At 32.5% G+C, this 9548-nt stretch overlaps 1 long non-coding RNA gene across 1 annotated transcript; it reads left to right on the forward strand.

The window, feature by feature from the left end:
• Nucleotides 1–8024: 8024 nt before the first annotated feature.
• Nucleotides 8025–9244, forward strand: LOC116126161. The gene is made up of 3 exons (XR_004127440.1): nt 8025–8109; nt 8566–8663; nt 8988–9244. It is a non-coding gene; the product is annotated as an uncharacterized LOC116126161 (long non-coding RNA).
• The last annotated feature ends 304 nt before the right edge of the window (nt 9245–9548 follow it).

Genomic DNA, 9548 nt, shown 5'->3' on the forward strand with positions numbered 1-9548 from the left:
GTTTTGTAAAATTTTTTATTATATTTTATTTATGGATGAGCGTCCTTTAAATGGGGACGCCCGCCCCTGGTATATGGACCCCCGTCCATATAATATGGACGGGTGTCCATATGAGTGAACGGCCGTCCAAATTTTTTGGACGACCGTTCACTAGAAAAAAATTAAAAAAAAATTCACGCGGCTGGTACACGTAGGCCGGTACACAATTTCGGTGCAGGTTTTTCGGTGTCCCTAGCTTTATTGTTTTGAAAAAGTTGAGTTAGGTGGTTATTACGAGGTAAGAGTTAAAAATAAACAAAAACATCCTCTAAGTTTGTTAATTTAGCTAAACACCTCTACAATAATATTAAAAATTAACAAAAACACCTCCATCCACCCATTAAATGCTGGCAGTTGGCCACCGTCACCGAAGGGTGGCCGAAAGTCACCATAATGGCACACAACCGATTCAATCTAGCCGGTCGTGCGCCGATATGGTCTTTTTGGGCTCGGTTAGATCTACGGCCAAATCTGACGATGTTTGGTTGTTAACAATGACCAAAGATATGACCTTCGTTGATGGTTAACGATGGCCAAGATATCAACGACAATCATATCTTGGTCGTCAACACGACCAAAGATCTGGCCGTCAACTTGTTGATAACGATTTAATTATATTCTATGAATAAATCACATTAAAATTGATAAATTATCTAGCCATACCAAAGGGCTCTAATTTTGATAAATTATTGGCACACAAACTTTGAAACATTAGCCAATTTAGACATGTCAAATTGCATGATGCATCAACTTACGCAACCATTCATGCCTAATCACTTAATTAATTTGATGCCTAATTGTACAAGGATGTTATATAACCTATCATATCATTAATTTCACTTATCATATCCTTTAATTAATCATTATTTTAACAATTAATTAAAGATCAATATGAAGTAAGATGATGAATTAATTAATTATTAGATTAATGTTTTAAATTTGGTGGGTGTTGACGATGTTTTACATCATTCTTATGCAAGAAGTCATGCGCAAGGCCAAGGCAAGTCTAGTTCCATATGCATGGATTGACTAACATTCTACACTAGTTTAGGATAATCTAGTGAGGAAATTATTTAATTATGGTTATTAATTATGTTTATTGATATTCCTAATGCTATGGCTTCTAGAGCTTACATCATTTATTTTAATTGATTAATGCAAAAGCATGCTTGTGTGGTGGATTGTGTATTAATCCAGTCACAAATACTTTACTTTATAGCCTGGAATTGGATCTTTACAGTACTTTCAATGGGATATCTTCATTTCTTCAACCTCCACATTCGTTTTTTGTATAAAACAAACATCTTTTACGTACAGAAGGAAGGAATATTGGAAGAGGAATAGCTTGGGATTGGAGAAAGCAACATGCCTATACCAGAATCAAAGCAAGGTTTCACTTTCCCAAGTAATATATTCCCATTGTCTCTTTTCATACACTATAAAAGTTGACAGCATTGCATATGAATAGTTTTCACAAAACAACCCTTTTGATGAGTTTCGGGTCGCCAAAGCGATCATCGAAGCTTTAATTGGTAGTGCCTCTTATTTAAGTGAACTACAATTAGTTTTAGAATCTATTAGTGAATTTATTGTGGGAAAGAAATTTCTTATTGTTCTAGATGATGTGTGGACATAAGAATATGATAAATGGGGATCATTGTATAACTGTCTAAAGAATGGTCATCATGGAAATAAAATTTTAATTACTACACGCAAAGATACAGTTGCACATATGATGAAATCAATTGACATCATCACTATTAAGGAATATTTTTTAACCGTTGATGAGAGAGTGAGTGGACCATAAGACTATGATAAATGGGGACCATAAATCTTATGGACAATAGTGGTGGTGATGGTGGTGGAAGTGAGAGAGTGAGCGAAGGCATATTTTTAACCGTTGATGAGAGAGTGAGTGGATGGTTGAGATCCGGTGGTGATTGAAAAAGAATAAACTATTTTTGAGAAAAAAATAATTTAAATAAATGAAAACGTGAGTTGATTGTTACTAGAAGGTTTGGTATATGATGAAGAAGAAAGGAGAAAGTGTTCGTTTTTGTTAAGCGGTTAGGGTGTCGGTTGGGAATTTTAATAATTCTTTTCGGTGATTTTATCCTTTGACCATGAGTCGATTTAAATTTCTTTTTTTGTCTTGTTACAAAATATAATAGTATTAAGATAACAATATCATATTTTTTTATTTTTTTTATTTTAGTATTTTTTATATGTAAAATTAATCTCAACTTTATCGTTGAACTTGCTATCTACATAAGTTTAATTGACTATTTATGGCTATTTATGCAAATGACGCCTTAAAATCGTTACTTCTCGGTAATTATTTGATTCTTATCGACTCGCTGCCGTTGAACCATTGAATAGAAGCGGGAGATACACTTGACATTTGCGAGAGAAGCCATTGGAGACACGAAAGTTTGTTGAAATAACCATTTTCAGAAAGGATAATTTGCAAAAGTAACCATTTGAAAATGTAGTCACTTTTAAATTTGATCATTTTCAATAATAGCCATTTTGTAAAATGACCATTTGCATAAATAACCATTTCTTATAATAATATTTGCAAAAATAACCATTATTGAAATCTTATTATTATTATTATTATTATTTTGCAAAATCCTAATTTTTTTTTTAATAAAAACTATACCATTTTTTAAAGAATTATTTGAAAAAAAATGACCATTTCTACCATTTGTAGAATTAATTATTTACCAAAAAATTAAAGAAAAAACCATTTGCAAAATATCCATTTAGAAAAATAATCTTATTCATAAATAACCACTTCCAAAAGCAGCATTTTCTACCACATATGTTTATTAACAAACATGGATTATGAGAGAAAATAAAATAAGTTGATAAATTGGCCGCATTAGGGAAGAACACTGAATTGTTATTTGTGGATACCCTTCCATGTGATGTAGAGAAAATACTGAATTATAGACTAACATTAGAAATGTGATTATGATACAATGAATTTGTAATATAATCATATCATATTGATATTAGAAAATGTTAAACAGTTTTGTGCCATATGATTTCTATAAAATTTTACAAATTTTATGTTAAATATTATATTAAATATAATATTACGTTCAACTTTATATTAATATTATTTAGATTGGTCAAAATTTACAAACCTCTTATCTTCTGAACTATATGTTTAAAGTAAGATGATTTTCATTCATTTTAACATTAATATTAGAATATTAATTATTATATTCAATATGTCTCATATGTCTTAGCTTGTAACAGCCCACATCCAACGACACTTTGCACCTAGCCCATATAGTTTTGGGTATAATCCATATACATTTGCTAAATTGAGGAAATCGGAAAACAGTCGCCTATAAAACAATGAAATTTAAATCTCATGTTATTGAAATCATTTGTTTATGATCATAGAGATCAAATCAACGAAACTAATTGGATTATATAAACTGGTTTCTTTTTTTTTTTTTTTTTTTTTTTATTTGATTACTGGATTGTGTATAAATCTAGCCAAAAATACTTTACTTTTTAGACTGGAATGGGATCTTTACATTAATTTCAATGGGTAATCTTCATTCGATTTTTTATAAAACAAACACCCTTTACAGAAGGAAAGAATATGGGAAGAGGAATAGCTTGGTATTGGAGAAAGCAACATGCTTAAACCAGAATCAAAGCAAGGTTTCACTTTCCAAGTAATTTCTTCCAATCGTCACTTTTCATACGCTATAAAATTTGGAAGGATTGTGTACGGACTCTTATTCACAAAAAAAAAAACCAAACTTCATTACTCAATTTCTCCTCTCTGATTTATTACTATTACCAATGGCTGATGCAATTGTTTCAATTGTCTTGGAGCAGCTGGCTTCTTTTGCTGTTCAAGAAATAAAAAGTGAGGTGAGCCGTGTGGCAGGTGCTGGTAAAGCGGTTAAGAGCCTAACCAGCACTCTAGGAACCGTCCAGGCCGTGCTCAGGGATGCTGAAGAAAAGCAAGTGAAGGACAAGGCTGTGAAACTTTGGTTAGATAAGCTCAAAGATGCAGCCTATGACATGGAAGACGTGTTGGATGAGTGGAGGACTTCAATTCTGAAATTGAAAGCTGAAGAGCCAGCTGAAAATGCGTCTACAGCGGCAAATGCTTCTATTTCTAAGAAGGTACGTTCGTTCTTTCTCTCCTCTGGCTTTACTTTCAGACAACTTGTGTTTCGTTGTAGAATTAGTCTTAAGATTAAGGATATAAACGAAAGACTAGATACTATTGCCAAAGAGAAAGAAAGGTATAGTCTTACGACTAGGAGTATTGAACAACCTTCACGTGTAATAACTACCTCCTTTGATGTTTCCGAGATACATGGTAGAGATGAGGAAAACAATACTTTAGTACACAAATTGTTGTCTCATAGTATTAATCATGGCCTTGATATCATCTCACTAATAGGTATGGGAGGGATAGGTAAAACAACTCTAGCTCAATTTGCCTATAACAATAACGAAGTGAAAAACAAATTTGAAAAAAGAATATGGGTTTGTGTATCAGACCCTTTTGATGAGTTTCGGATCGCCAAAGCGATCATTGAAGCTTTAACAGGTAGTGCCTCTAACTTAAGAGAACTACAATCAATTTTAGAATCTATTAGCAACTTTATTGTGGGAAAGAAATTTCTTCTTATCCTTGATGATGTGTGGACAGAAGATTATGATAAATGGGGACGATTGTACAACTGTCTAAAGGATGGTCACCATGAAAGTAAAATTTTAATTACCACACGTAAAGAGACAGTTGCACAAGTGATGAAATCAACTGATATCATCGCAATTAAGGAATTGCATGAAGAGTCATGTTGGTTATTGTTTAAAAGTTTAGCATTGTCTCATAAGTCTCTTGATGAATATGAAAAATTAGAAGGAATTGGTAGGCAAATTGTAGGCAAATGCAAGGGTTTACCTCTTGCCGCAAAGATTATAGGGAGTCTCTTGCGTTTTAAAAAAAGTAGAGAAGAGTGGGAAAGTGTCTTACATAGTGAAATGTGGAAACTAGAAAAGTTTGAAGAAGATTTATTTCCCACTCTGTTTCTTAGTTATAACGATTTACCATCTATAGTGAAACGATGCTTTTCATATTGTGCTATCTTTCCAAAGGATTATGATATAAATAAAGATAAATTAATACAATTATGGATGGCTCAAGGTTATCTTGGTTTAGAACAAGACAAGGAGATGGAATTAATTGGTGAAGAGTATTTTGATATTCTAGTTGCACGATCTCTCTTTCAAGATCTAAAAAGGGATTATGATAATAATAATATTATAGGGTGTAAGATGCATGATATAGTACATGACTTTACGCTATTTCTTACTAAGAATGAGAAAGGTCATCATGCAATGTTGGTTGGTAATGAGGTCTCATTAGCTAAACTTGTCTCCATTTGCAATGTCAAAAAGTTACGTAGCCTCCTTGTTGAATATCAGAGGGATTTGTCTGAGCATAATGTCTCCTTTCCAAAGTTTATAGCTAAATTGACACATTTAAGGGCACTAGGTATTGGAAGGCAATTTCAACCTATCTCTATTAAAAAAGTTCCAAAAGGAATAAAAAACCTGATACATTTGAGATACCTCAGTTTAAGTGATAATTGGGTATTGGAAGAATTGCCGGAAGTAGTATGTGAATTATATAATTTATTAACCTTAGATGTCAGTAGATGTTACAATCTCATGAAACTACCTCAAAAGATGGAAAAATTAATAAACTTGAGGCATTTGATAAACAAGGGAACTATAGGATTAGAGTACATGCCAAAAGGAATGGAGAAATTAACTTGTCTTCGGACGTTACAAGAATTCGTAGTGAGTGATAATACGAAAGCATGTAGTCTTGATTGTTTACAACACCTTAGCAATCTTCATTCTCTGGGTATAAAAGGGTTGGGATATTTGAGAGACGTGGGTGAGGCGAAAAGAGCACAACTTAAGAATAACCAAAATCTCCTTTCTTTGGATTTATATTTTGAATATATAACTTACTCCCTGCGTTTTCAGAAGAGAATAAATGAGAATGATAAGGTAATTCTTGAAGCCTTACAGCCACCTCCAAATTTAAAGAAATTAAATATTCAAAACTATAGAGGTAGCACATCATTCCCCAATTGGATGGTGTCATTAACTAATCTGAGAGTGTTAAGTATTGTTGATTGCGTAAGCATTGAGCATTTGCCTTCTTTAGGGAAATTATCATCCCTTGAAGTACTCGAAATAAGGTACGTCACAAAAGTGAAAAGTGTGGGTAATGAAATTTTAGGAATTAAGAGTGATGACACATCTGCAATTGCCTTCCCCAAATTGAAATCTCTCACATTTAAAAACATGAAAAAATGGGAAGAGTGGGATTATGAGATTACAAAGAATGATGAAAAAGATATTAAAATTATGCCATGTCTGCGTTCCTTGCACATTTCTTGGTGTCATCAATTGAAAGGAATACCAAACAGTCTTCTTCAGTCAACCACACTAGAGAAATTGCAGCTCGTTCATTGCCGTATTTTACAACAGCGTTGTGAAAAGGAAACAGGTGACTATTGGGCCCAAATCTCTCACATCCCTCACATCGAAATTTCTTAATCCGCAAGTTGAATTCTCCCACCAGCATGTCAAATCATCCAACTCTGTCACTGACGATTCTTCCTAGTGGTAATTTCTTTCCCTTCTTTATTTCCTTTTAATAGATGGTACTTTTTTAGGTAATCAAAGTAATAAATCAATTTTTTAATTGATTGCATGTTGTGATATTATCTAGAACAAGCAGCAATTTTATTTTATCATTATTATTTTTAGGGAAATTATCATCCCTTTAAGTACTCAATATAAAATGGGTAAGCAAAGTGAAAAGTGTGGGTAATGAAATTTTAGGAATTAAGAGTGATGACACATCTGCAATTGCCTTCCCCAAATTGAAATCTCTCACATTGGGAAGAATGGGATTATGAGATTACAAAGAAGGATTAAAAAGATATTACAATCATGCCATGGCTGTGTTCCTTGCACATTTCTAACTGTTATGATTTGAAGGAATTACCGGAAAATCTTCTTCAGTCAGCCACACTAGAAAAATTGCGGCTCAATTACTGCCCTATTTTAGCACGGCGTTGTGAAAAGGAAACAGGTGACTATTGGGCCCAAATCTCTCGCATCCCTGACATCCAAATAGTGAAATAGGTTCCCTATCCTCCGTCTTTGTTGCTGAAGATTCGTCTAGTGGTAATTTCTTTCCCTTTTCTATTTCCTTTTAATAGATTTACTTTTTTTAAGTAATCAAAGTAATAGATCAATCAATTTTTTTAATTGATTTGCATGTTGTGATATTATCTAGAACAAACAGCAGTTTTAATTTATCATCATTATTATTTTTAATATTTATTAACTTCAGTACAAATTTCCATTCACTGTTTTATCCCTTAAATATAATATGATATATGAATATATCTCACTCTTAGTTTTATTGGTTTTCCTTTTTTTGAATGAAACAAAGAAAGCGTCATATGATGATGTGGAGAAAAACATGCCGGCAAAAAGAGGTAACTACTGGGTGTATTTTTCAGTCAATTGGCACAAATCTTATATGCTCTCTATCAGGTTTGCATTTTCTCACTTTTATAAGAAAAAATCTTGAATATAAACGCTTCTCCGCTTGCTTTTAAGCGCCGAAAAATCAAAGACTGATTACTATTTGTTACCATGCCTAATGTTAAAGGTTTGCTTAGAGAGTCTTTGTGTCTAATAAAAGTAGTCTTCAATTTAATACTTGAGGCAAGGAGTTTGAGGTGTAAACATAAAATCCCAAGTTTGTTCTATTAGCTTTTATGTGATTTAATTTTGAGCCTTTATGGTCTAGTGTAAGTAATGAAATCAAGTATAGTTATATCTTTGATTATTATCATTTTAACCAGGATTCTTTTTTTTTTTTTTTTTTTTTTAGGGTTAAGAAAGAAAATTCCTTGTGCAAATTGTAGACCGGACATCAAATTTCAAGAGGAGATCAAACTGTCATGCCTGGATGCATTGTTAAGAAAGGTAACCACAATTGAGATATGCTTGGCTACATTGTGTAAAACAGCGTTGTAAAAAAAAAAATGACTGATTTTGGGTAGAAAATGGACTCTGAATTCTCCTACACTTTTCCTGGTTATCAATCTAAGGGTAATTTCTTTTCCTTCTTCATTTCCTTTATATACAGGTTTTACTAGTAATCAAATAAATGGATAGATTTGCATTTTGTAATGTTAACTAGAATAAGCAGCAGTTTCAATTTGTTTTTAAAATATCGATAAAAGTAAACAATTTGATTGAATGTTTATCAATTTCGAGTGTGTATTAAGTAAAACTATTTAATGTTAAAATAAGTATATCTGATCCTACTTTGTTTCATTTCTAGTATGTATTAAGCAAAACAATTTAATGTTAAAAGAGATATGGTTGATTTCAGAGGGAAATGTATCTCTATTAGCTTTATTGTTTTGTGGCATGCAGAATGCGAGAAGCTAGACAACAGAGGAAGCTTCAGAATAACATTTTTTACTTTGTTCACAGTTGGAGTTTTGAAATAGTTCTTCACCTTCAATTTTCAGGTACAAAGATCCCGGATATGTAAGCATTTTGGATGATGCTTTTATTTATAATGGTAAATACATCTGCTCTGTTACCATTTCTTAGCAGAAATACCATGTCAAATGATAAAGACTTGCTTAGAGAGTCTTTGTGTCTAACAAAAGAAAGTAGTCTTGAACTTTTACAGTTTGATGCATGTAGTATCAATTGTAAAGCTAAAATCCCAAATATGTTATATTAGCTTCCATCCCATTTATACTTGAGGCTTGAGGATATATATTTTCTTATTGCACTGAAATGGTTGAGTTCATCTCTTAGCAAGCAAGTGTTTATTTAATGCGCAGGGTAAAGGAACAAACTCTATGGTCAGAATACTACTTGGATTATTCAAGAGACAGGAGACATTCATAAATCTGTTTAAAATGAAATAAATAGGAAGATCAGGTAATTCCTTAATGTGAATGATCTTGTTACTATATCTTTCATTTCCATTTTCAGATATTCTCAAGAATCTTAAAAGCATTCTTATTCAAGAAGCCATTTTATCAAAGTATGTACTATTTGCAGAATCATTGTCATCAAATGTGTGCCCCTAAACCAAGGCAAGTGGCTTTTACCTTTGAGCATTACATTTAGTAATTGACCGTCGTCGATCATAGAAGGTATATATGTATATATCTTGATTATTATGATTTTTGACAAGCTTTTTTTTTTTTTTTCCCCTTCTTTATCAGCACAACGCTTCTTTGTGCTACTTGAACTCCAGACATCAAATTTCAAGAGAAAAAGCAAATTGTCATGCATGGATGCCTTTTTAAGAGAACTTCTTTGTGCTCATAGTATAAAGTTTCAACCTGCTCGGGATATTTGGGTGAAATGGCTTAACTCTATGTCCATTTTGCGAG

The sequence above is a fragment of the Pistacia vera genome, unplaced genomic scaffold, assembly GCF_008641045.1.
Source record: "Pistacia vera cultivar Batoury unplaced genomic scaffold, PisVer_v2 Contig176, whole genome shotgun sequence".
NCBI lineage: Eukaryota > Viridiplantae > Streptophyta > Magnoliopsida > Sapindales > Anacardiaceae > Pistacia > Pistacia vera.